The following is a 26,764-nucleotide window of genomic DNA, read 5'->3' as shown; positions in this document are numbered from 1 at the left end:
CATGGACCAGCAACTATTTACATTGTATTAGGAAGTATAAGTAATCTAGACATGACTTAAAGTATATGGGAGGATGTGTGTAGACTATATGCAAACACTACACCATTTTATATGAGTGTCCCTGGCTTTTGGTATCTTGAGGGAGGTCCTGGAAACAACCCCTGCGGATACAGAAGATCAACTGTATTCCTCAAAGATGCCTTATTAAAAACAAACAAACAAAAAAACCTTGTTTAAGAAGTTAATCACAAAGCTAAGAATAAGCTTTGCAAAAATAGATATATTTTCCTTTTCCTGAAGTTTTCCAAGTAGCAGACACAATAAGTGAATAATGTGTCAGGATCCATCGCTTCAGGAGCAAGAGAACTCAGTTGAATGCCCCGAGCTGGCCCTGCAGCACGTGTTAGCAAACTTACAAAAGAAGCACCTAGTGGGACTTCCCTGGTGGTCCAGTGGTTAAGACTCTGCACTCCCAACGCAGCGGTCACAGGTTCGATCCCTGACTGGGGAACTAAGATCCCACATGCCACACGGCGAGCCCCGCCCCCCGCCACCAACAAAAAGAAGCACCTGGTTTTCAGAATACACAGGAGAAACCCAGGCAGAAAATGCCCCAATCAAACATGAAAATCACACCTCTGCTGGGAAAGGGGAAGACGAGACTTAAGAAAAACACACAAAATTAGAAACAAAATTGTTTCTAATATCACTTGATAATATGATCTTTGAAAAGAGCTTGTGACCAAGGTGGAGGTAAGCCAGGCTGGCGTAATATATTTAAAAATATATGGCAAAGCAGAAATCGCTATGGTGAGTGAAAGAAGCCTTACACAAAGAGTACACACTGCAGGATTCCACTTATATGAAGTTCAAGAACTGGCAGAACTTACCATTGGGGTTGGAGGGGGGAGGAACAGCGGCTGCCTAGGACGGAGACTGGCGTGGCAGACTGGGAAGGGGCCTGAGAGAACTTTCTGGGGTGGCAGGTATAACTTAATAGAAGTATGGCTTACATAGGTATATACATTTGTCTAAGCTCATGGAATGATACACTTAAAACGTATACATTTCACTCTACAAACTTTGCCTCAAAACAATGTGAGTTTTAAACTCATTTATGGTATATATGCTGAAGTGCTTAGCGGTGAAGTGTACTGATGTGTGTACTTATTTTGAAATGCTTCCAAAAAAGAAAAAACAAAAGAGGGACTGATGGGTAGATCGAGGTGAATAGATCCGTATAAGGCAAACACAGTAAAATGCTAACACTGTGGGGCTTCCCTGGTGGCGCAGTGGTTGAGAGTCCGCCTGCCGATGCAGGGGACATGGGGTCGTGCCCCGGTCCGGGAAGATCCCACATGCCGCAGAGCGGCTGGGCCCGTGAGCCATGGCCGCTGAGCCTGCGCGTCCAGAGCCTGTGCTCCGCAACGGGAGAGGCCACGACAGTGAGAGGCCCAAGTACCACAAAAAAAAAAAAAAATGCTAACACTGTGGAATCTAGGCAGTGGGTATATGGGTGTCCACTACACTAAGTAATTCTTTCAATTTACCTGTATGTGTGAAATTTTGCATGATAAAAAGCTGAGGACAAGTATGTGCTAATATGCTGCGATGTCTTGTTTTAGAATCTAAAGGAGAATGCGAATCTTACCCAGCATTTACTACTACTTCCTGCGACATAAAAAGAGCATGTGGACAGCAAATGAACACATGTTCCAGGGAGGCCAGGGTGGTGGACAAGGTGCTCGGCCTACCTAAGCTCTCACTGTCCAAAGCCATGCTTCCTAAGGCTGCCTCAGTTTAAAACTTTGATTATTCAAAATAATTTTAAAGTAAATCACTTCGGTACATCAATTACCAAAAGTTATAAATTCCTAAATAGAAAGTCTTAAAACAAAACAATGGGACCTTGAATCCCAAATATAATACTCTGTGTGGTATTCTCTGGACAAATAACTGAAGCAGATTCAGTGATTTTATACCAAAACATTACGGTCAAAAGGTACAAACTTCCAGTTAATTAGATGAACAAGTCCTGGGGGTGTAATGTACAGCATGATGCCTATAATTAATAATAGCGTAAGGTATATTTGAAAGTTGCCGGGCTTCCCTGGTGGTGCAGTGGTTGAGAATCCGCCTGTCAGTGCAAGGGACACAGGTTCGAGCCCTGGTCTGGGAAGATCCCCCATGCCGCAGAGCAACTGGGCCCATGCACCACAACTACTGAGCCTGCACTCTGAAGCCCTCGAGCCACAACTACTGAGCCTGCATGCCACAACTACTGAAGCCCGCGCTCCTAGAGCCCATGCTCCGCAACAAGAGAAGCCTCCACAATGAGAAGCCCACGCACCGCAGCAACGAGTAGCCCCCGCTCACCACAACTAGAGAAAGCCGTGCACAGCAACGAAGACCCAATGCAGCCAAAAATAAATAATTAATTAATTTTTTTAAAAAAAGAAAGCTGCTAAGACAGTAGATCTTAAAAAGTTCTCATCACAAGAGAAAGACAAAACTTTGTAACTATGTGTGGCGGTGTTAACTAGACTTAGTTAGACTTATCGTGATGATCATTTGACAATATATACAAGTATGGAATCATTATGTTGTATGCCTGAAACCAACATAATGTTATATGTCAATTACATCTCAGATCAAAAAAATGTTCACTTTCTATCTCTGATGAGTCCAAAATATTTCCCCCTTTAGGTTTACAGACACATTCTATAACCTTTAGCAAATTACAATGGGGAAAAAGTTGAACTGACTACCTTACGTGATAGACAAGTTAATCATCATTCCAAAAATAATGTCCATCACTTCTCTTGAAGTTGCTTTTGTTAATAAAGTTCAGTTTGGAGGCTGAAAAACCCAAACCAGGCTAGGATCTGAGTTTGGTTTTAGGCCTCTGAGTAAGTTCATGGAGACAGTACTACGATCAGGCGAAGGGCTAAGAGACAGTTTGATTTGTACTTGCTGGTCCCCTGCAGGGCCAGGAGTGGCCTTGCATACAAGAGCCCTTCAACAAAAATTAAAACCCTGAGCATTTTCCAAAGCCTAACTCGGGTCCTCCCTTCTCCTTGAATGTTCTCCTGACTATGCCCAGCCACCAGGCCCTCTACCACCCACAGGGTCTTTCCTCTGAAAGAAGCTGTAGTGCCCATCTTACACAGGAATCTTCTAATATACATCATGTGTGGCCATCAGCTAGGCCAGGACACTTACAGTTCATCAACTACCAGGGCAAGCCACTCTACCAAAATCAGCAGACCTAGGAGGTAAACCATTCTCTTACATGCTCGTACTTAGGAATCAGCACCATGAGGAAGACTGATTCCAGCATCACCCTAAGGCTCCCCTGAGGCCTGAAACACTGAGTTGGTTCATTTGCTGACTGTGCCAGACACTTCCCTGGGCCAGAAGACTGGGACACAGTGACCAGGTCCCTGCCCCCAGGCTCTCACACCCTAAGTAAGGGCACCCTCTGCTAACCTGGAAATCTTAGAACACCAAAGTTTAACGAGACCTCAAGACTGTGTGGCCCCGAGTCCCCATTTGAAAACTGGCTCCAACTCACTGCCCTGGAAGCAAAGGAAGTTAGACACGGACGCTGCAGCACCCCCGCAAGCCCTCACCCCACCTCCGTCTTCTGCAACAGCAAAGAAATGCTACTGTGCTCTTCCACGGGATGTTCCAAATGCTTTTTTAAAAATTCTCATCTTTCTCCTTAGTTTTACCTTCCCAGAAAGTTCAGTTTTGGGTTGTCTGTTTCTTTGTGTTTGGCCACGCCATGTAGTTTGTGGGCTCTTACTTCCCTGATCAGGGATGGAAGTCGGGCCCTTGGCAGTGAATGCCCTGGACCGCCAGGGAACTCCCCAGGAAGGTCAGTTTTTAAATTTATTTTATTTATTTTTGGCTGTGTTGGGTCTTCGTTGCTGCGCACGGGCTTTCTCTAGTTGCGGCGAGCGGGGCTACTCTTCGTTGCAGTGCGGTAGCTTCTCTTGTTGCGGAGCACGGGCTCTAGGCGCACAGGCTTCAGTCATTGTGGCACGCGGGCTCAGTAGTTGTGGCTCGCGGGCTCTAGAGCTCAAGCTCAGTAGTTGTGGCGCGCGGGCTTAGTTGCTCCGCGGCATGAGGGATCTTCCCGGACCAGGGCTCGAACCCGTGTGCCCTGCGTTGGCAGGCAGATTCTCAACCACTGCACCACCAGGGAAGCCCAGGAAGGTCTGTTCTGAACAGGTGAAAGCTTGCAGGGATGGATGGAAAAGGAGTGAATGCTGTCACGAGGCTGCTCCCTGGAGGCTGAGCCTGTCTGCGTCCTCCTCCAGGCCCTCCCACGGCAGGAGGTACAGCGGGATAAGTGTTTGTGGACCTAGTGGCAAAGAAAATAGGAAGATGAAAGGCAGTGCCTCCTAAAACCCTCCCGGGGGGCCTGTTCCTCACTCCTTCCACGTATCCTAGGCTGACTCCACATCCCCTGTGCACTTCAGCTCGTCTGGGAAAGAACTGTGAGATGTGATGCCAGGCTGGGAGGATGGATTTAGAAAGCTCCACATAGCCAGACGCACAGCAACAGCAGCCATCAGACATCACCCAGATTTAACCGGCCTAAAATTAGCAGTCGGAGCAGAGTAGTTACTGCACGGATGGCGTCAGAGCTCTTCTGACGGGCTGACTGCCAGTTTTCAACAAATTGTCCTGCTTTCTCTACCAGGGAAACAATATTTTGGAACAGAGCCAGCCAAGCATTTCCGTGGCTGTTCCCATTCTCGATTCACTATTAATGTCTGATAATTCAGTGACAAGGTGAGCAGAGCCATTGTTTTGCTGCAAGCCCTTATTCTTTGGGTGAGTAAAGTATGGTGGAGGAATCCTTTTAAATATTTAAATGCCTGAAATTTATTTAGGGCTTCACATTCAACTGACTTAAACAAAGATGATGCAAAGCTAGCGAAGTATAAAGGCAAAACGAAAATTGGTTTCCTCTGCTCTTTCTTTTCATCCTGGCGAAGACTCGGGAGCAAAAGAAATGTTCTCTGCAGGATCACAGCAGCGCCCTCTCACTTCCCAGCAAAGACGAGAGAACCCGGCTCAATCATCAGAACTGCTACCTCACCGCAAACTACAAAATTTCTCCCGAATAACAGAGGATCCACTGGCTGACAGAACAAGGCATTTGGAGGCTAGAACAATGGCTCAATAGCCTGCCCCCCGGCCACCACTTCCCGCTTGCAGGGACAGTAGTGGGATAATTCTGGCATTTTCCTCTGCATGCACTTTCTTTACCACACCCCCCCCCCCATTTCTTCTATGATTTATTGAGATCAACAGGACCTCACAAAGCATCTAGGCTGCCACAGTGGGCAGAGAGATGGGTTTAAACTCTAAGAACTAAGATTCATAAAGCCATGTGTGTTCTCGCCTTAAATCTTAGTTTTCACATCAGTACAGGGGGATAATCCCATCAGCCTTGCAAGGTTCTCGTTCAGTCTGCAAGATACCATAAATGAAAGTTCAAGCACAACTGCTGTTTTGAAGTCTACCTTCAGGAATCTCTCTCCCCAGTTCTTTATCCTGTTCCTAAGTCAAAGACATTAGCCTCTCTCTCTCATTCCTCTCATCATTTAAGACTTTTTAAATAGGAAAACAGATCCATTATTCCAAGCAAATGACTTACGATGACCCTCAAATAAACGAAATGGCTGGTAAATTCAGTGATTTTAGTATTATTTAGGCTAATCTCAGCCTCAACCGCAGCTCTCATCATAGCATACCTTAATACACACATTTAAACAAGCAGGAGTTAGAATGATATCCCCCTGAATTCATGCAATATAGGAATTAGTAGTAGGTCAGGATATTAAGATAAAAGACTTCTACCTGTAAAATTAAAGCTATGCTTACAGAGCACCTACTATACGTAAGGCGTAAGTAATGCTCCAACATACTCTGCAATCCTCAAATTAAAAGGACTAAATTAACAGAAGGTATACAATATACTACTGATCGGTTTTAAAAAATCATTATTTCCTGTAGAAATTATCACGGATTGAGAGAGAAAAGAGAACGTTGCACAATTCAGAAATCCTCTCTTTCCAGTTATCTTTATTAAGGAGTCCAAACCAGGCTTGTAAGTGAACTGCAGCTTCATCTGATTCCAATAAGGCCAGGCAGTGTGCTTATCAGTTGGGATCAGACTTTGAAACCTGGGAAAGGTGTAAAGCACACCCTCTCACCCCAGGGTGCCCACCCTCCCCAAACCACAGCCCTCAGAACCGGGCAATAAAGGTCCTGATATAACAGATGGAACTCTGCTGTTACCCTCTTCACAAACTACTTCTCCATTTCTACCAGTTTGATATCAAAGTTCAATTACAGGTCATTTCAAGTGACCCAGAAAAGATATAAAGTGAGGCATAAAAGGTTGTTTCGGTAGATCATTTACAATAGAAATAATGAGAACCTTAAGGCAACACTTACTTAGTTCAACAAAAGCCAAGACACACAGCTCTTTCATGCTTAAACCCTGGGCTTTCAAGCCTGCCTTTATCAAACATTTGCTAAGTGCCTATTATGTGGCAGAAACCAGGGCAGTTCAGGGATTACAGCAGTAATGACCAGAAATGTCCCTGCCCATATGGCACGTATATTCTATTGAGGCGACGCAGAAGACAAACAGAAAAATCAATATACAATATCATGTCAGGGAATGATAAATGCTATAGATTAAAATCGCTCAGCACACGGAGAGGCTGGGTGGCGTGCGGATGCCCTGCCCTCCCATCATCCCTTCCAGCCCACCTGCCCTCCAGAGGCTGGGACACTGGTCTCCCTTGCACGAGGGGTGACCGTGTGCTACCGTTCTAGCCAACATTAATCTGCACTTTCAAAGTTGTTCTTACTCTTTAGAAGTTTCTGGATGAGCAAATGATGAGTTACGTCCTTCTATCCTGATTCTGGGTCTGGTGTCAGCTGTGTGTCGATAGTACAATGCTTCCCAAACAGTTGAGCTCAACCAGAAACACTGCAAGGAGGATGGTATCCTCCATCACACTATCATTCTCCCCACACCCCCAAAAAATTCAAACCTCAAGCTAAGCAACCCACAACCAACTCTGGAAGAAAACTGGCCAAACTAAAAACTGTCCTCAGGAAAGAGAATAAATACAGTAAGTAGAGGGTCCATGAAGGGTAGAATCTGTCTTAAGCTTCCCTCACAAGACCCTGTAGGCCCCCTAGAAATTGTTTCCAAACAGCTGTGAACTCTAACCAGAGAGGGTGGGAGAGCAGTGGTCTCGGGACCCGGCCCACACATTTCAAAGGGTAACAAGCAAGCCTTTAAGATGCAAAAGAAAATACTCCAACATTCATTTTTGTTTATTATCAGCCTTCTTAAAATTTATATCATTATGTTTTATAGTGTCCATATCTTAGCATGGTAAAGTTTTACATGTATACATATATATATATATATATATATATATATATACACACACACACTATACTGTACATATACACACATGCACAAACACATATAGACAGACATGTGTATGTGCACATATGGACACTAAACACAGGAAATTCTGTATAGATGCGATGCACACTGGAAAAAGTTTAGAGACCCTACTACAGAGAAATAATTGTTCTTTGGATTAGGTCATTAAACACTCCAAACAACAGCATGTGTCCTGTATGAAGAATCCAAAGTGTGATTCCTAAAATTTCTTATTAGAAGCTTCACTATGAAGAGGACTGTATCCCCACCCTATTCCTGAACCATGTGAATATCCACTGTTCCACAGGGAACCGAACGATTATCAAAACCCCCCTGAAGACAGTGAAAGCAATCATTATGCAGACTGCACCCGCTACTGTGCCCTAAACACTACAGTCAGAGATTTTTTTTTTAACGTCTACACAATAGCTTGTCTCAGCATACATAATTTTGTGTTCACCCAAGACTTCTTACTTTCCACAGTAACCTTTTTTTTTTTTTTTTTTTGCGGTACGCGGGCCTCTCACTGTTGTGGCCTCTCCCGTTGCGGAGCACAGGCTCCGGATGCGCAGGCCCAGCGGCCATGGCTCACGGGCCCAGCCGCTCCGCGGCATGTGGGATCTTCCCGGACCGGGGCACGAACCCGCGTCCCCTGCATCGGCAGGCGGACTCCCAACCACTGCGCCACCAGGGAAGCCTCCAGTAACCATTTTTAACACTAGCTCTTTACCTAGATTTTTTTGTTTTGTTTTGTTTTGTTTTGTTTTACCTCAGAGTACTTGAATACACCACTAACAGCCTGCTCTGGACTACTCTGATTTCCTCAACAGCTCAACTAACTGGGAGCTTCTTCTGGCGGATGTAGCAACTACGCAACAGTGAAAAATAGGGAGTAATCCAATCGGTGGCACTCAAGACACCCCTTATGGCTGAATGCTTATTTCTGAAATAGGAAAAAAAAGAGTACCAACTAATGAAAACACTGGGAAATTAGGAAAAGGTGGTTCTCGTCCCCAACTATCTGAAAGCAATTCAAAAGAAGACAATACCAAACTGCAAGGTGAGTTTACGGAAGTGTACAACATTCTGCTTCTTCCCACCATCTTTTTAGTGCCTGAAGCCTCCAGGGGTCACAGTTCACAGTGTGGCCCCCGCTTCCCAGTCACTCAGTCAGTCACTGAACATCTATTTCTTAATCTCCCACCACGTAGAGCACAGTTCAAGTTACTAGGGACACACTGAAAATGAACTCAGGTCTTAGAGTACCTTGGTCGGTAGGACCAGCAAAGATGGCCTGACGTGCTCTTTCGGGATATCTGTGCGGAAGAGGCATTCAGTAATGGGCTAGTTATAAGAAATTAAGAGCATTAGTACTTAACTATAACCAAACCTACAAGGAAACTTCCGGAGGCACCATTCGTAGTTCAGCCAGTTTAACAATTCTATCAGCAACTTAGGTAAAATATAAAAAACAATTTGATCTAATGTGCAGACAGCATTTGTTCGAGAGGGCAGGCAAAGGTGCTAAGTAATAGTATCAAACTCCCAAAAGCATCATGGGAAGGACAAGCTAAAATAAAGTTAGACAAAGTCCGATAAATGTTAGGTCTTGCAGTGACATTAGGACAGGACGGGAAGACGTGGCTTCAAGACGGCATGTGATTAGGACCCAGAGGCTTGAGTGAACAGGAAACTCACTAAGTCTGGGTAGGAAAGTGAATGTGAACTTGGACTGTATCAGTGCAGGCAGGACACGCAAGCTGAAGGAAGGGCACCCCTATTCTACTCTGCGCAGGTCAAGGTGAGTGGGAAGACTTTGGCTCTGAGCCCCACTTGGACAGGTATTGTCCAATGAACAACTGGAACATCTCTACAGAAGGATTAGTTCTGCAGGCCACCAAGCGCGGGGGGGGGGGGGGGGGGATTCCAATAAATAGGTAGAATTAGATTTCGACTCTACAGGTAAAAAACCCCTCCTAGTGGTCAAAACATGAGAAAGGTGGAACTCTCCACCCCTTACTAGATCACGTGCAGAGTATATAAAGGGATCCAAGCATCAAAGAAGGGTTAGTTGAGCTGGTCATTGATTTCCAAACCCTGGTTCTTAGCAAAGTTTTCACTGGTCTGTGCAAAAGGAATAGTGTCTGTGTATGGGTGAGTATATATGCACATGGGGGTAATTTTAACCAACGCCCTCTCTGGATGGGAAGAACTTTCCTTAAGTCAGCATGCATACTCTTCCCTTTTTTTTTTTTCTTTTCTTTTTGGTGTATCGGTGTGAAATGCATTGAAAGTAGACAGTAACCGCTGTTGTAAACCTTCAAAACATCTATACCACAACATAGTGACAAATCTGGCAATCCCTAAAATTTGATTTTTGTTTCCGATTTTTAATTTACAGGTAGATAAAAACAAAAAGTAAAGGAATGACATAAAGGGACCTTATGGACTTTGTGGTACAGAGAGGCTATGACAACTAGACTCAAATTACTGCCTCTCTTCTTCTTTGCTGTCACCCAAGTTGGCTATACAATGTTGTACAGGGAGAAAAAAAAAATCTATCTATAGCTATAGCTATAACTATATATCTATATATATATGTGTGTGTGTGTGTACATATACACATATCTCAAGGAATTAGGTTATGCTAAATGTGAAATCTCCCAAGAAACAGAACCTCTACTGTGGGTAACATCCGGCTCCTCTGGACCACTCTTTGGAACCAAAGTTTATGAATCAAGTTCAGAAAGGATCAAAATAATTTACCTCTGAAGTTCTGAAGCATTTAAATTCCTATCACACTGTTACCCTTCTTTTAAAAGGGGTCACAGCTAGATATGATTGCAACAGAAAAGCAATTTCGGAGTCATTGATTTCCAGGTAAACTAAGTAAGCTATAACTCTCGTGAATGTTCACATACAAACTTATCATAAACCAAAGAAAGAAAAGACACAATCGTGAAAAAATATAAACTATCCCAATCAGTCATTTTCATTAATCCATACATTTATTTGAAACATTAAAGAAACCTAAAATCTTGGTGCTGAAAGGGATCATCAGAAAACTTTATCCAAACTCATTGGTGCCACAGGCACTAGAGGCAGGAAGCTAGAGGTTCCTCTCTCTCCTGCCTGATGCTCTTTCTATCCCATCACCCTTCAAGGGAACCAAGTACATTAATAGAAGGAGAAAATCTGCAACACGGTTCCCTATATTCTTTAGGCCTGTACTTCATATTTCATGCAAGTTCAAAACAGATTAAAAAAAAACCCTTTGCTTTTCAGCTAACAAAAACAGTCTGAATTTTCTTCAAATTCGGCATGTCTTTGAAGGGATTTGTAATCCTAAACCGTCACCTTAAGTAGATCATAAGTTCAAAGGCTCACTGCCTTCCTCAATCTCCCAAAAACAAACAAACAAACAAACAAACAAACAAAACACCTTTGCATCTACCAATCATGACTGGGGTTTGGGGGCTGTATCAACATAAACACAGTTCTTTGCAAAGTATGCAGTAAATTCAACCCCTTTTAAACTAGTTTTGATGACCAAACACAGCACTTTCAAACCAGTTTCAATTACCAGACAATTGCCCTTTCAAGGTAGCTCACTATTATTTCCTCACTTTGAAGAAGAGACAGATTTTTAAAATGAATAACCCAATAACCCTTTTGCCTCAGGTAAAGAGATCCCCCAAGGTGCACAGGTGTTTACCAAGCTCAGGTATCAGGGAACCCTTCTAAATACCATTCCAGTCTCAAGAGAAACAAAATAAAACAAAACGTACAAACCCTGTTACACAGCTTTAACTGCAAGAAGTATCATAATAGTCAAATCCTGATACTGATAATTTCCCTCCTACATTCCAGAAAATTAAAGCTCTTTGAGAAAGACTAAGATTTAAAAACATCAAAAGTATGTGATGGAAAATATACACTTAAATCAACTAGGGAAAATCTGCAGCCCATACTCTAAAGCCAGAAGCTCCACTTCCATTTATCTCTTGTTTTATTTTCCAGACCAAGTGCTTACACTGCTTCTTACCCAAGTTCATTTCACCCCATCTATAGGTAGCATATGGGTACTGATAAAAGCTGTTTCTGATTTCATTTCATTCCCAACTTCCCAGATGTTTTCGAGAGAGGTTGTGTTTTTTTTTTCCCCCTTCAGCTATTTGCGAATATGCTCTGATTTAGAACCAACAAATTTAACATATCGTATTTTAGGCTGGGCATGACACAATAAATAACAGCTATAATGAATGTCGAGATATTTCACCAGCTTATAAATAAGTTTGCCTACGTTGGCAAGACTTCGACAGGCTGCCATGATCTTGTTTTAGAGAAAAAGTACTGAAAACACATAATTGAGAACCTGATGCTACCAAAATGGCCAACTACAGGCCATTGTACTTTAGAAATGAAACACGCGATATCAATTGGGGAGAATAAAGACGGCCCCAGCACAATCCTTGGTATGACTCATGCATGTATACTTCAACGCATCTCAACAGAGGCTTTAGGAAGAATCAATGTTATGTGTACCGAAAACTCAAGAAAGACTGCACTTTCTCATGAATAATATTCTTTTATACTTCTCTGAATCAAGCAATGAACTACTAAATTAAGCAGAAAACATCCTTAGCAGAAATGTTATATAAATATAATTGCAAATCTCACTGCAGCACTTTGAATTACTCAAGTCAAAACAGACATCCTTAAATTTCTGACTAAAAACAGTAACCAAGTTGTCCCTTGAAATCCATCTTTAGGAATGCCAGAAATAGGCCACCTTTTGATGTCTGCAAAAATATTGGTTTTATAGGGAAGTAATGTATTTCAAGGAAAGCAACAGTTTTGGAGATATTTTTTTTCTCCCATTACTAACTGGAAAACTGGAAAAAATTACAACCTGGATTGCAGACAGGCAACTCAAAAGCGCAGTTTACTAAATGCCTGTCATAAGAAAGCCATCTAGTGTTAACATTTAGAAATGAAAACTGCAGACAAAAGAGGCAAAGAAAAGAAACATCTAAGTGACTATTTTGAACTTACTGAGCAAACCTATGAGAATCCCCAAGATTCTTTGTTTACAAAAAAAAAAAAGTCCATCCTTATTAAAAACCGTGTCTAAATCTAAACAAAATCCCAAGACTGTGCAATTGCAATTTTTACCAAAATCAGGTTTTGGTGACCACCATTCTGTGACCAATGCACTTGATGTTTCCAATACTCACGCTGGAGTCATCCTGGGCTGAATTAATTTAACCGAAGCAGGTTAATGATGACAAATATCTCCCAGAGGGGTCATGCCAACTTGTTTTCTCCTCCCGAGAAGGATCGGCTCTCGCTGGCAGACGATGAACCGAGACTGATTCTTTGGGTTTGTGGCGCGGTTGAAAATTAATCCGTAGGTGCTCGTGGGGATACTCCCGGGACCTGGCCAAACAAGCTTCCACGAAACGGGGGCCCGAGCAGGACCGCGAGCCGAGGATGGAGCGAGACGCGGAGCCGGGGAGGCCGGGGAGCCGTCGGGCCCCGAGGAAGGGCGCTCGCCGGCCGCTGGGACCTTACAAAGAGGGGCGGGCGCCGCGAGGGCTCGCGCCCCGGGCACACGCCTTACCGGGGAATAAACCCCGCAGCAAGTTCAGCAAGTGACCCCGCCCGGCGCGCTGGGGAACCGCGCCGGGCAACCTTCTTCTCTCGGGTTAGTCACGGAGGAGTCGCTGCGCACCCGGAGAGTCCTCCTTAGTGCTCGCGTCTACGAGACGGGAATAACCTTTCAGCCGATCGATAAGTTTGAGAACGAGCGGCGGCGGCTCCTCTCCCACCCCTGGCTCGGGAGCGCGGGCGCATCTGCCGGCCGGACCCTCGCCCCGCGCCCCGGCCCCCCGTCAAACCCCGAGGCGCCCCCGAGGGCGGCCCCTTCACCTCGGGACAGTCCCAGGACACGACCCGGAGGCTCCCGAGCGGAACCCTCCTCGCCGCGAACGCACCTCGGAGACGCAGTCCGCCGGGACCTGCTACAGCCCGCGAGCGCGCGGCGGCGCGTACCGGGGTCGCCGCCTCGCCGCCCGCCGCTGCCCGGGGCTGCCCATCGGCCCGGACCCTGCCCGCGCCGGGCTCCGGCGGGAGGCGGCCGGGACCCGCCGGCTGCGGCTGGAGCGGTCGGCCTGCGCTCTGGCGGGCGGGCGGCCGGGCGGGCGGCCGGGGCGGGGGCGCGGCGCTGCTCCTCCTCCTCCTCCGTCCTCCTCCCGCTCCGCCGGCTCCTCCCGGACTCCCGCTCTGCCGCGCCGGCTCCCGACACCTCCGCCCGCCCGCCCGGCGGCACCGCCCCCCGCCCGCCCCGCGGCCTCCCATTGGCAGCCGCCTGCCGGCCCCCTCGGCCCCGCCCCGCGATTGGGCGCGGGCGCCGTCCGTCCCGCCGCCCCGCGGGGCTCGGGGCGCAGCCGGTGCGCGGTTCCCAGGCGCCGAGGCGCGCTGGAGCTGGGCGGCCGGGAGGGGCTCGGCGGTCTTACTGCGGAGGGCGCTGCGCGGGGCGCAGCCTACCTGAACCCGCAGTCCGGGGGCGCTGTCGCCGTCCTCCTCGGGACTCGTTTTCACCCCTCCCTCTGGCACCGATAAGTTAAAAACCCCGAATCTGTTTCAGGGATGTCGTAATTGGTGTCTTCCTGCGTTCTCAGGCACAGTTGCCGAAAATTCTTACTGAGCAAGACATAATCTTTTTTTAATTCCTACAGTTTGAGAAATGTGATTCTTAACTGGGGAAATAGATGTGTCTTGGGTTCGCACGTTGAGCCAACCAAACCTGGCACGTTGGCCCCGCAGTGACGTGCCATCTGCTCTGCCCTGGCTGCCTCGGCCTTACCGGCGCTGGTCGTGGCTAAAGGTCACTGTACTGAGGAAGTCCTGGACTTCCTTTGGTGCTTGAAGCTAACGTTGAAGGCTACGAGACGAACAAGGGGGCTGTTGCGCTTCTTAAGAAACTGAAGGCCTGGAATAATATCAAGAAGGTCTGTGCCTCTGAGCAAATGCGCGCTGGCAAAGGGCAAAGTGAGACACCGCGGGGTGTGCACGGCAGGGGACCGTGCATCATCTATCACGGGGACGATGGCATCGAGGCCTTGAGGAACATCCCTGGCTCCCTAATTCTCCTCTCCCTTTAAAAGGAATGATTCTGCTTAATGTAAGCAAAACTGGACGTTTGGGAACTTGCTCCTGGTGGACAGCGTTTCTGATTTGCTTTCAGCAAAGTCAGATGATCCGTAGGGCACTTGAGTCCTTCAAGAGTAACTACCACCTTCCCATGCACAAGATGCTCAACACAGACCTCGGCAGAACCCTGGAAAACCCCAGAGCACCGCACAAGAAGAGTCATCGCAGCGTCCTGAAGAAGAATCCGCTGAAATACCTGAGGGTCATGTTGGATATAACTAAACCCACGTGCAAAGACCGTGCAGCTGGGCATCATTCTTCGCCAGGCTGAGAATCACAAACTCCAGGTGGATAGGGCAGCGGCGGCGGTAGAAGCCGGATCCGATGGGGAGGGGTTCCAGGCAAGAAGCCTTTTGTAGGGAAGAAAGGAAAGGAAGCCGTTGGCATAAAGAAGCAGAAGAAGCCTTCTGTGGGGGGCTGGGGGAGGAGGCCGCAGCTACCAAGAAACCGGCCACTGGGGAGCCCGCAGAAAAGAAAACCCACCACAGAGGAGAAGAATCCTGCCGCATAAACTTAGATGTGTGTATCCCTTGAAGGTCAAATCATTTTGGACAGCTCACTTTGAATAAAGACCTGATCAAAGAGGCAGTGAGAAACACACACACGCACGCACGCCCTCGAATCTGGCTCCGCGCCGCCCCCCTGCCAGTGTCCCTGCCCAGCCTCCACTCTATGGAGTGGAGAGAATCGCGCCCGCCGGCGCTTGGTCCCCGCGCCTCCCCCATCCCACGCCAAAGAGCCTGAACGTCGCCACAGCTGCCGGGCGCTGCGCAGGCACCTGCCACAGGACGCCGCAAGATCGCCGCATCGCTGTGTTCACAGGAAGACAGCGGGGAGGGGCAAGCCATACTGTGTGCCGACCCCCGAGGGCGCCCCGGATCGCCCAGGCGGTCCCCTGACCCCAGGAGCTGTGGTGGGAGGATGCACGGAGCATCGCGCAAGAAGTCAGGTAGTGCCAGCGCGCAGGAATGCTGCGGAGCCTGGAAGGAGGCTGGGAGAGGCGTGCAGTCCTGGCGCCCCCGGCCCAGCCCCTGGGCCCGCCCACCCCGCCTCCAGGCAGCCCTCCACCCAAGCGAGAAATGCTGTTGGATCTTGATCTTGACGAGGAGAAAGAAAATGAACTTTTGTTACCCTCCTTTTCCACTTTGCTAGGAGATCTCGATCACCCAGGAGGAAGCTTTACCTGAAACTGTTCATGTAAATTGCTTGACACTTGAATTGGGTGCTGAAACATTAAAGGATCTCAGAGGACTTTTTTAAGCTATACAGGAGTTGATGCTGCCTTAAGGGATCAGTAGCAGGAATAGACTCTACCTTACCTTCCAGTCCCACCGTAGGATTTCCTGAGCCGGCTTTACTGTGGGAGAGCTGCTAGGGCTGTGTTTCCTGAGACTGGCTTCAGAGTTTTCAGTTCCTCCTTTTCTGGAAGCAGAATTCTTCCTGGAGAGATAATGTCTTTACCTCCCTATCCCAAAAACATGCCCTAAAACATAACCCTCTTATAAGTTAGAGGTGGTCCCTCCCATGTTATATTTCTTTGTGATCCAAAGACTATAAATATTGTACAGCCCTTTCTATCTCTGTAAAATAGGGGCATACGATATGGGAATGCGTATAATAAAATGCATCAGAGAGCAACGTTCTGACATGACCAAACTCCTGAGTTCTCCCAGCCGTCACCTCATTAACATCATTTACCAAGATTGTCATTTATTCATTCAACAAACATGTATGGAGACCCTGTGGTGATCCAGAGGTGCCAGGTGCTGGGGATATAAACCTGCAGAGGACATGGGCCCTGCTTTTCATCATCGCTCCATCTCACCTGTGCCCATCCCCATATCTGGCAGATGCTCTACGAGAGGTATGGACACAGGAGCAGCCTTGGAGGGACACTTCCTGCAGAAGCCAACAGAGGATAAACGCCCCCCTTCACAGCACTTTGTCACAGTACTTCTCACTCTTCATGTAACTGCACATGTCATTATCTTTTCCACTATTCTGTAAGGGCCATGAAGAAAAGAGCCACTTCCCCCTTAGAGTTTGGACTCCTAAAGCAGTGACGATGTGAGTCCTTGGGTTGTCACCAAGGTGCTGAGGCTGTATTTTTTTAAACGCTTGTAGTTGACAGTAAAGAGTTGTGTGCATTTATGAAAGTCCCTGAGAGTTTCTGGCGCTCCCAGAACCACAGGTCACATGCAGCCCTCCGGAACGTTCTAGGCCTCAGCAAACATGACCAGGCCTCTTGGCCGGGCCTGGCCAATTCTGGTTGGTGGTGATCCGACCCAGGGCCAGACCTACAAAGTGTCCGCCTTCTGGCAGACTGTGAGATCTTCAAGAGGCCAAGCTGAGGGATGATTTGGGACCTTCTACACCAAATAACATATTCTGGAAAAATCCTATTAGATGTAATGCGTGTGTCCTCCCTCGCTGGTCTTCTTTCCTGCAGCCCTCTTGTTTCCTGCTCTTTCAGAGAAGGGAAACTTAGACCAGAGCCTGTGGAATTGCAGCATCTGTTAAGATATCAGTTCATCATTTTGGCCTTAGAATATCTTACAGAAAAAAATTCTTTTTTCTATTAAAGCTATAAACTTCCCTAAAGTTTTAAAGAAGAATATTACTCTGAAGTGTGAAGATGTATTTGCCTAAAAGCCAGGGTGAACGATCCTGCATTTTATCACCTTCACCTTCCCTCAGGTCAAGACTCTCTTGTTCTCAGGCAGAAATAGAGACACAGATGTAGAGAATGAACAAACGTATGGACACCAAGAGGGGAAAGCGGGGGTGGCGGTGGGATGAATTGGGAGATCGGGATTGACACATATACACTAATATGTATGAAATAGAGAACTAATAAGCACCTGCTGTATAAAAAAATAAGATTCAGAAAAGAAAAGACTCCCTTGTTCTCTAAACCTCACTTTCTGTCTCTCAAGTCTTTTTTTCCTCCTATGAATTTCATCATGCTCTAAGAGCTCCTAAAGCAACAAACTCAAGGGAGTAATGCTGTTTACACTTCTGAATCATCACATCAACTCCCTCTGAAATAATTCCAACATCAATCTTACCTATCTTCCTCTAAAAGGTGTAAAGTTCAAAGACATACCAGCTGTCTACCCCATTCCAAGATTCTGAGCTTGTCGGCTGACCTTGGCTCGTACTTGTATCTGTTTACCTCTGAACGGAGCAGAACGGGAGCTTGATTTCCTAGACACACTCCAGAAAGCTTCTACTCACAGACGGCTTGCATCTACTGTAATAAACCTGAAGAGCAAGTTAAGTAAGTGCTTAGATTCCCACCCTCGTTTCTTCTTTCCCTTCTCTACTATCAACTCACTTTTTGAAAGTAGTTGTTTTAAGTCAAATGAATATTCATAATCTGCCACAAATACATATTGATTGCGTGCTACATTCAGGGCATTATGTTAGACTCGGAGCATTTGGGAATTTCATGAGAAGGTGCTCCAGGACCATCAATGAGCAGTGCCCACAGGGAGAGTAGGAGAGCCAGCTGTCTGCAGGCAAAAAGCTTGGGCCTCGTGGTAAAGGCTTCACCAAGGGCATCAGACTGGCCGAGCCAGGAGGAAAGAGCATTCCAAGCAAGAGGAAGCACAGTGGGCAAACCCACAGGAGCTGACGGTGTGATGCATGTTTGGGAAACAGCTGTGCCCTTTAGTCAAGCACGGGCTTATTCACTTATGTAACAAACAGTTATGTGGTGCCTTGTCCATGCCAGGTCCTGTTTTCTTGGAGGAGAAATACTCCCATGTGGAAGAACGCCGGCACTGCTTCACCTCTTCTCTCAAAATGGAAACAGAAACTTGGTAGGATATGGCCCCGTGAAGCAAACTAAGAAGCACCAAGTTCTGCTACAATTAAAGGGAAAATGGTGAAGCTCAGAAAGCGGGGTTCCCGGTCCTTGTCAACAGTATGACAATATTGATGTGATATGACATATCAATATGCAAATGTTCCTGATAAAAAGAAAGCACGTGTTCCTCTTCAAGTGGAACCCAGTAGAATAATGTCAGAGTTATTAAAGAGTGTGCTAGGGGCTTCCCTGGTGGCGCAGTGGTTGAGAGTCTGCCTGCCGATGCAGGGGACATGGGTTCGTGCCCCGGTCCGGGAAGATCCCACATGCCGCGGAGCGGCTGGGCCCGTGAGCCATGGCCGCTGAGCCTGCGCGTCCGGAGCCTGTGCTCCGCAACAGGAGAGGCCGCAGCGGTGAGAGGCCCGCGTCCCGCAGAAAAAAAAAAAAAGAGTGTGCTACATGTCACGTACTATCCACAGGAGCTAAGAAGAAACCCATCTAATAATTCTTTAAAAACCCTCAACTCTGCAAGTATACTTGGAGGCCTACTGTGTTCTGCCCTGTAGCATACAGAAGAAGATTATTACCTAGAAATAATGAGACCATCCTCAAGGAAGTACGAGAGAGCTGAGCTAGGATTTTTACATAGGAAATAATTTGAAGAACAGTGCAGAGGCAACACATTAAAAATGTCCTGTTGTATAGACATGTGCTGTAGAGATCTGGAAAGGCAATATTGGATGGAGTGATCAAAGATCAGTGACCAACATGCTTTCTATATGTTGGTCTTTGCTCTAATGTTCCCAGTCCAATGTATCTCCAAGAATCGTCCAAGACAGATGGATTATTCCTTTTCTGATGATCCAAACTTTTGGCCATACCTATTCATATTTCTACCCCTTACCTTCTCCAGTCCAGACCCACAGCTAAATGACTTGTGCAAACTTAACCACCCTTAAAATTGTCTTCTGCCCTCTCGCTTCATCTCACTTCCAAAAAAAAAAGCCTAGACTGTATGTAATTCAAAAGCATCTACCTCCTTTGCCCTTGCTTTTGTAGCCCAAAGAGTGGACTTTTAGGAGCTCACACATTTTGATGTCAGACCCTGGCTCTGAACTGGTTTGCATGCTTCTTAGATACAGGACTATAGACAAGTTATATCTCCAAGTTCCATTTTCCTCATCTGGAAAACGGGAACAATCATACCTCAGAGGGCTGTGGTGATGATTCCAGATGATTTAGGTTGGGGTACGAAGTGTGTGGCACAGAGCCTGGCATGGCATGAGTGCCAAAAACACGGTGGGCCACCAACGTTTACCATTTCCTCTTACCATTCAAGGTAAGCACTGGGATTTTATTTCAAGTCCCTCACACCAAACCTAGCACAGGGTAGGGGCTTGATAAATATCTGATGAATGAGTAAAAGAGCGGGTGGATGGATTACGCTGAGAGATAAAGTCCTGTACTTGTTTTTCAATTTTCTGCCATAGGAGACTTAAAGTTTATATCTTTTTTAAAAATATAAATTTATTTGTTCATATTTATTTTTGGCTGCGTTGGGTTCTCGTTGCTGCGCGCGGGCTTTCTCTAGTTGCGGCGAGCGGGGGCTACTCTTCATTGCAGTGCATGGGCTTCTCATTGCAGTGGCTTCTCTTGTTGCAGAGCACGGGCTCTAGGCACGCGGGCTCAGTAGTTGTGGCTCGCGGGCTCTAGAGCACAGGCTCAGTAGTTGTGGCACATGGGCTTAGTTGCTCCGCGGGATCTTCCCGGACCGGGGCTCGAACCCGTGTCCCCTGCATTGGCAGGCAGATTCTTAACCACTGCGCCACCAGGGAAACCCCCTAAAGTTTATATCTTAATCCTCCAAATTTTATTACTACTTGGGACTTACAGTATTCTTTAAACAGTGTTTTTGGTTCTACTTTTAAGAAATAACAAAGTAATAATAACAATGATAAGAACTTAGAAGTTGAATGGCTCTAAGAACAGATGCTATTCTACACCACTAGATGGCATCTACCAATAATAACACCAAAAACACCACGCATACTCTGATAGGAAATAATTCTAAAGAAATGAATACAGAAAAAGCATATATACACACACATATATGCATATATATTTACCCTTGACATATGGTTTCTTTTCCATATTGGTTATGAATTTAGAGCTGCCAACAGTTTGGCAAACGCTTGCTTTCTTGTCTCCTATAACATTTTTAGTTGTTAAACTCTAAGCACCCTCAATGTGCAAGACATTTCGTAGTACCTGGTGATGACTCTCCAAATCTTTCTATTGTGTTGATGTGACAACTTACCCCGGTTAAAAGAAAAAGTTAGAAAAAGCTGAAAGCCTAGGGAGAAGATAAAAAGGCAGACAGACCCTTCTGCCACACTTAATCATCCCCTTATTCATTCAACAGCTGGGGGCCGGGCTCCAGAGCTGTACCAGGGTTATAGTGGTAAATAAGACTCACTTCTGAGGAGGTGCTTGCCCTCCCATAAAGGAAAACTGTCAGAATATTAAGAGACAGATGTTTATAAGACGACATTTAAATCATATAAGAGGACAGGTGTTTCTTAGAAACTGTTAGGAGTTACAAGGGAGAAATAGAGGTGGATTCCAAATGTCTGATCAAGACCAGAGAGTTTCTGCTTTCCAGTTCCTAGGGGGATTAGCAAGGCTGTGCTTCCTCGTTCTGACATTTGGTTGTCTGTGGCATTTAGGCCGAGAATAGTTGCACTTGAGCATTCTTGGGGGAGACCTAAGCTAAGAGAGAATAAAGGGAGAGAGAGAGGAACATAAAGGAACAATGGGCGAGGAGACAACGAGACAGAAATATGAGAAGAGTGGCCAAGAATAAACCATGTAAATTCTTTCCACAAATTCAGAACATTCAGTTTTTGATACGGAGAGAATAAGCCCACATGTTAAGATTGAAAAGTAAGGCCAAAAGGATGATAAAACGAAATCAAAACACCATAGTATTCCTAAATCCGGTGTTTCCAGAAATTGTAAATGCAGGTGCAGAGGTTGCAAAAATGAACTTTGACTACTGAGCAATTTTACTCCCTTCTTTCTGGAAAGGCAGAGATGTGATGGAGCAGAGAGTCTGTAGCAACGCCATTTTCATTTGCCTTCAAAAAACCTCCATCAGTATTTTGCAATACTGACTACATCTCCACACACCTAAAGCCAAATCTACCGGTTTCCCCAAAGGCTGGTTCCTCTTGTCAACCTTGACCTCTGTGACCACAGTGCTGTCACTCTGCTAAACAGCGGACACAGCAGGGTGTCTCTTTCTCTGCCCTCTGTAATGCAACACGGAAGTACTCTGGTTTCCCCAAAGATCTCTCACACCAGTCTCCTTTGTCACCCCCTCCCCCAGTGTAACCCCCTCCCCCAGATGCTTTTCTCCCCAAGTATAGACAACTCTGTAAATGAGCTCTTTGTTTTCTGCCCCTCAACTTCCAAATCACTGGATATACAGTACTTTACGTGTACAGGTTCCGGCTCAAAGTCCTTCCTGAGCTACCTGGGGCCTACTGGATACTGTCCAAATTCCCCTCCCCTTCCTAACATTCAGACCTTCCACAATCTGGCCCCCACACAAGCTTCCTGGACCTCTTGGTAATGTTTTCTCACCCACTTCCCTTTGCCCCACGTGCTGCCTTCTCCTGGAACCCCTGCTCCCTCTCTGCCCACACCCTCTGAAGTTCCTGTTCTCCTCTACCACTTCACACTTGGTGCTCCATGGGGTTACCGCCTATGCTTCCTCTTTCCCTAGGAAATCCCATCCATCCGGTGTCTACAGTCACCATCTTCACACTCTTCACCCTGAACCTCAGGGCTGAGTCTACCTCTACCTATATGCCTCAAAGGTAGCTCCAACTCAATATGCCGCAAACAAAATATACCCCCAAATTTCACCATCCTATGAGCTCCCCAATCCCTTCTTTTCCTGTGATCTCTATTTCAGTAATGCCATCTCTACCCATGTATTTCTCATGTCAGAAACCTGGGGCTTCTCCAGAACTCCTCCTCTCTCGTCCACTCATCTAGTCAATGACCCGGCCTTCAACTCCCCCCGCCCCAGGTCTCTCCTGCATATATGTGCCTCTCCTGTCCTAACGCACCATCATATCTTGCCAAGACAATAGCAACAACGTCGTAAGCCATCTGTCTCCCTGTCTCCCGTCTGGTTATCTCCCATCCATCTGCCCCACAGCAGTCTTTCACCCACATGAGTCAAATCACTCCCCTCCCTGCTTCATACACACTGCTGAATTTCACATAGATAACCCAACAAGGACCTACTGTAGAGCCCAGGGAACTCTGCTCAACGTTCTGTAATAAGCTACATGGGAAAAGAATTTGAAAAAGAACAGATACATGTATATGTATAACTGAATCACTTTGCTGTACACCTGAAATGAACACAACATTGTTCACCAACTATGCCCCAGTATAAAATAAAAATTAAAAAAAATAACTTCAGAGTCTTCTTATTGCCCTCCAGATAAAACCTTAACTCCTCTCAAGTAAAAAAATTTAAAAGACAATAGACATATATATATGTAAAACTCAATCACTTTGCTGTACAGCTGAAACTAACACAACGTTGTTCATCAACTATATTCCAATCCATTTTTTTTAATTTAAAAAATAAAATAAAACCTTAACTCCTTGGTCTGGCCCCCTGCCCTCTGCAACCTCCCACCTTGCTCTCTACCAAGCACCTTTCAGTTCATTCTGCTTCTCACACCTGACCTCGGAGCCCCCAGCCGACTTTTCTCTCTGCCACCAGCTCCCCTCTCTCCCCGCCTTTGTCTGGCTAAATCCTATCCATCCTTAGGGTCTCAAAAAGCACTGCCTCGGGGGGACCCTCCTCGACGCTGCACTAAGTTACGTCACCCCTGTCTTCTCGTGGCATCCCGAGCTGGCCCATCACAAACCTGCCCTGCGTCCTTGTGTGTGTGGCCCTTGTCTTCCCCACTAGAATGGAAACTCTGTGAGTGCAGGACGTTTCTAGGGCCTCGATCACCTCCTCTAGGAAATACTCTGTCACAGCCTGATCTACATCTGAATTCCCAGTCGCTGTTGCCAAAGATCCCAACCTGAACCCCAGACAGTCCTCTGCTGGTGCATCTGGGGAAAATGGGCCCAGGGGTGATTTGTCGCCTCGCCAGAGGTTCGAACGTGCCTACTGGGAACCAATTCATCCAAGGGAAAAGGACGTATTTGGCCACTTACAGAATCTCAGAGTTGAAGGGGAGGTGTGATTCTTAGGGCATAATGATGTCTATCACTCATATCAATTTATCTTGGAACCAGCCTCCATATACCCATAGCCACATTCTAGGGAAGAATAGGGTTACACTTTAAAATTATCATTTGAAATCCAGCGTGGCACTAGGGCACAAGCAAGTTGCATTTGTCTTCTTCTATTACAGTGTGACCCTACACAGTGAGCTTGCGCCTAGATTCAGCCCTGACCTCCCAAACAGCACTGGCCTCCCAATCAGCACTGGCACATCTGAAGCAATGCCCTGCAGAAGCAGCAGCAGGGTGTCAGGGACTGGGGCCAGGAGGGAGAGGACAAAAAAAGCCCATGGAGGTGGTGGTGTCTGGCTGTGTGGCTTTACCCAGTAAAGGAAGCTGCAGCTCTTACCAGCTGCAGTGACCCAGAAGCCACAATACACCTGGTGGAAGATACAGAAAAGAATCAGTCATGTGTACTTGAGACTCAGCCCTGAAGATGCCCAGAAACATGTAAGCCAGCCCATGATTTTGTACAGAGGTGGTGTTCTGTATTAGCAGAAAGGCCAGTGAAAGACCAATGACTACACTGAATATGGTCCCTTCCATACCTGAACCCAGACTAGGGAGTCTTCGGTCACGTCCGAATTGAGTGTATGTGTCGCTGGGGTTTATAGATATTATCTCGAACTCCTTGTTATTATTGTAATAGGGACAATCTATGTCTTGTCTCTCTGACCGCATTTGATAAGAGATGGAGATAAATCTGTCTTGTAACTTGGCCACTGTTCAAGGAGCTTTGAGGAATGCTATGGGTGTATGGTATTATTTCGAGAATATAATACAGAGGGAGGCAGGACTCATAGGTTTTTGCCCCTCTGAGCGTGTAAAACCTGGAAAGTGTACAGGCCTACCTCGGTGGCACTGTGGCTTCCATTCCAGACCACGGCAATAAACCAAATAACCCGATAAAGCAAGTCACATGACCTTTTTGGTTCCCCAGTTACCTTATATAAAAATCACGTTTACACGCTACGGTACTCTATTATAAAGTGTGCAGTAGCATTATGTCTAAAAGAAACAAGGTACAGACCTTAATTAAAAAATACTTTGTTAAAAAAAAATACTTTGTTGCTAAAAAATGCTAACCATCATCTGAGCCTTCAGCAAATCATAGTAGCAACAATCAAAGATCACAGGTCACTATAACAAGTAGAATAATAATGAAAACGTTTGAAATAGTGCAATAATTACCAACATGTGACACAGAACCACAAAGTGAGCAAATGCTGTTGGAAAAATGGTGCTGATAGAATTGCTAGATGCAGAGCTGCCACAAACCTTCAGGTTGTCAAAAACGCAACATTTGAGACGTACAATAAAGCGAAGCGTGATAAAACAAGGTATGTCTGAAAATGGGCTTTTGTCTCTTACGTACATAGGGCCAGAATGCCAATTTTTTCAGTATCTTCTTATGTTTTAAACATGGTCGTTTCTTCATTATATCTTTTCTCTCCATTATCTACCCGGCTGTTTCCCATAGGAAATTAGAGGAGAAGGGTGTCAAGAGTGAGTGTAGAAGGTATATGTGGGCAAATAATTATGATAAAGTGCTCTCTCCAACTCTATTCTAACAAAAAGCAATTGCGCTAGGGTTCCTATTAGGTTCATTATTCACTTTTCTTCTCCATGCAATAACACAAGTCATCAATAATAGACTATGATTGCTTGCTCCCAAAAGACAAGTTATATGAGATAAAGCACAAAGCAACAAAGTCTCAGACAAGATTTTTTTACGTTAATGTGTTGTTCAAGACAGTTTCTGATTGCCTGGTAATTACCCACCAGGGACCAGCTCTGGTAGCCTGTGTTCCCCAGGAAGGGAACGGAAGGGACTCCTCAAGACTTGCGGCACCAGCGAGGGCATCATACAACATCTAACAGTCAAGGTAGTCAGTCAAGTGCTCCAAATGTGCAGTCTGATCATTTATTATCATGCATTCCATTGGCTATTACTCAGTATAGTTCCTGAGTAAAGCCTGCCCTAGAGGAAAAAAATGATACCTCTGTCTATTCCTTTCCATATGTCTGTACACACATTAGTGATACCCTTCAAACAGGAGGCTCACATTAGCTCAAAGAATAGACCACATTACATTTCATTTGTTCTTGTTCTGATCCTTTCATGCTTTCAGTGGTTTACCGGTGGGAAACCACTAGAGGGGACCCATCCCGACAAGATTAGACAACATACAATTATCATCTTTAGTATTCCCACTTGGAAAATTGACTGGTATTCATGGGGAACAATAAAATCAAATTTGCTTGCCCTTTACGCCCAATTCATGGTTATAAAGAGCGGATCCAGTGAGGGGGAGGTGTCACCGTGTACCAGTGGAAGACACCAAAGAGGAAAGTGCATCTGTATCGATTGTAAACATATAGTTAAAGCACTGAGATCATTCATTCCAAACAGTCTGTTTTCCCTCTTTCCTGTAAAGAAATATCAGTGCTCTTGGTTTCTTACTTGCTATTTGGAGGTCAGAGACTCTCCCTTTAGCGTGGGCACTTATCAAGTCAGTATGTATTGAGCTCTTACTGTATGCTGAGCACCGTCCTGGGGGTAGTGGTGCTACACCACAGGTCCATCTCACAGGTGAAACTGGTTCATATCTAGTTTGGGGCTGTAAAACCCCAAAAGAGGATAGGGCACATGACAAGGATATTAAAAAAAAAAAAAACCCTAGAATACATGCCTATTCATTCATGTTTTTCCATTCATCCACCCACCTCAACATCCATCAGTCTTTGTGTGCCGTTGTGTGCCAAGCATTGTGTTAGGCACTGTGGTTCCAAAGATAAATCAGCTACAGCTCAGTCACTATGGAAGAGAAAATAAGTAAATTAGTAATTTATTAAAAAGTAGGATAGTTTCTAGGATTTGAATGCACTCCAGCAGTCAGGAAGAGACACGATGTGAAAGCCCC

The 26,764-nt window shown here is 45.9% G+C and overlaps 1 protein-coding gene across 1 annotated transcript in view; it reads right to left on the bottom strand.

Moving 5' to 3' along the window:
- SIPA1L2 (signal induced proliferation associated 1 like 2) overlaps nucleotides 1–12,746 on the bottom strand; it is a 220,439-nt gene extending 207,693 nt beyond the window's left edge. The window contains exon 1 of the mRNA XM_082854980.1: nucleotides 12,730–12,746. The gene's annotated coding sequence lies outside the window, so the exon portion shown is untranslated. The remainder of the gene's footprint in view (nucleotides 1–12,729) is intronic.
- Nucleotides 12,747–26,764: the final 14,018 nt, after the last annotated feature.

The sequence above is a fragment of the Leucopleurus acutus genome (assembly GCF_964270905.1).
Source record: "Leucopleurus acutus genome assembly, chromosome: 14".
Classification (NCBI taxonomy): Eukaryota; Metazoa; Chordata; class Mammalia; order Artiodactyla; family Delphinidae; genus Leucopleurus; species Leucopleurus acutus.
The sequence above is the reverse complement of the archived record's forward strand: the minus strand, read 5'-3'. Positions and strand labels throughout refer to the sequence as shown.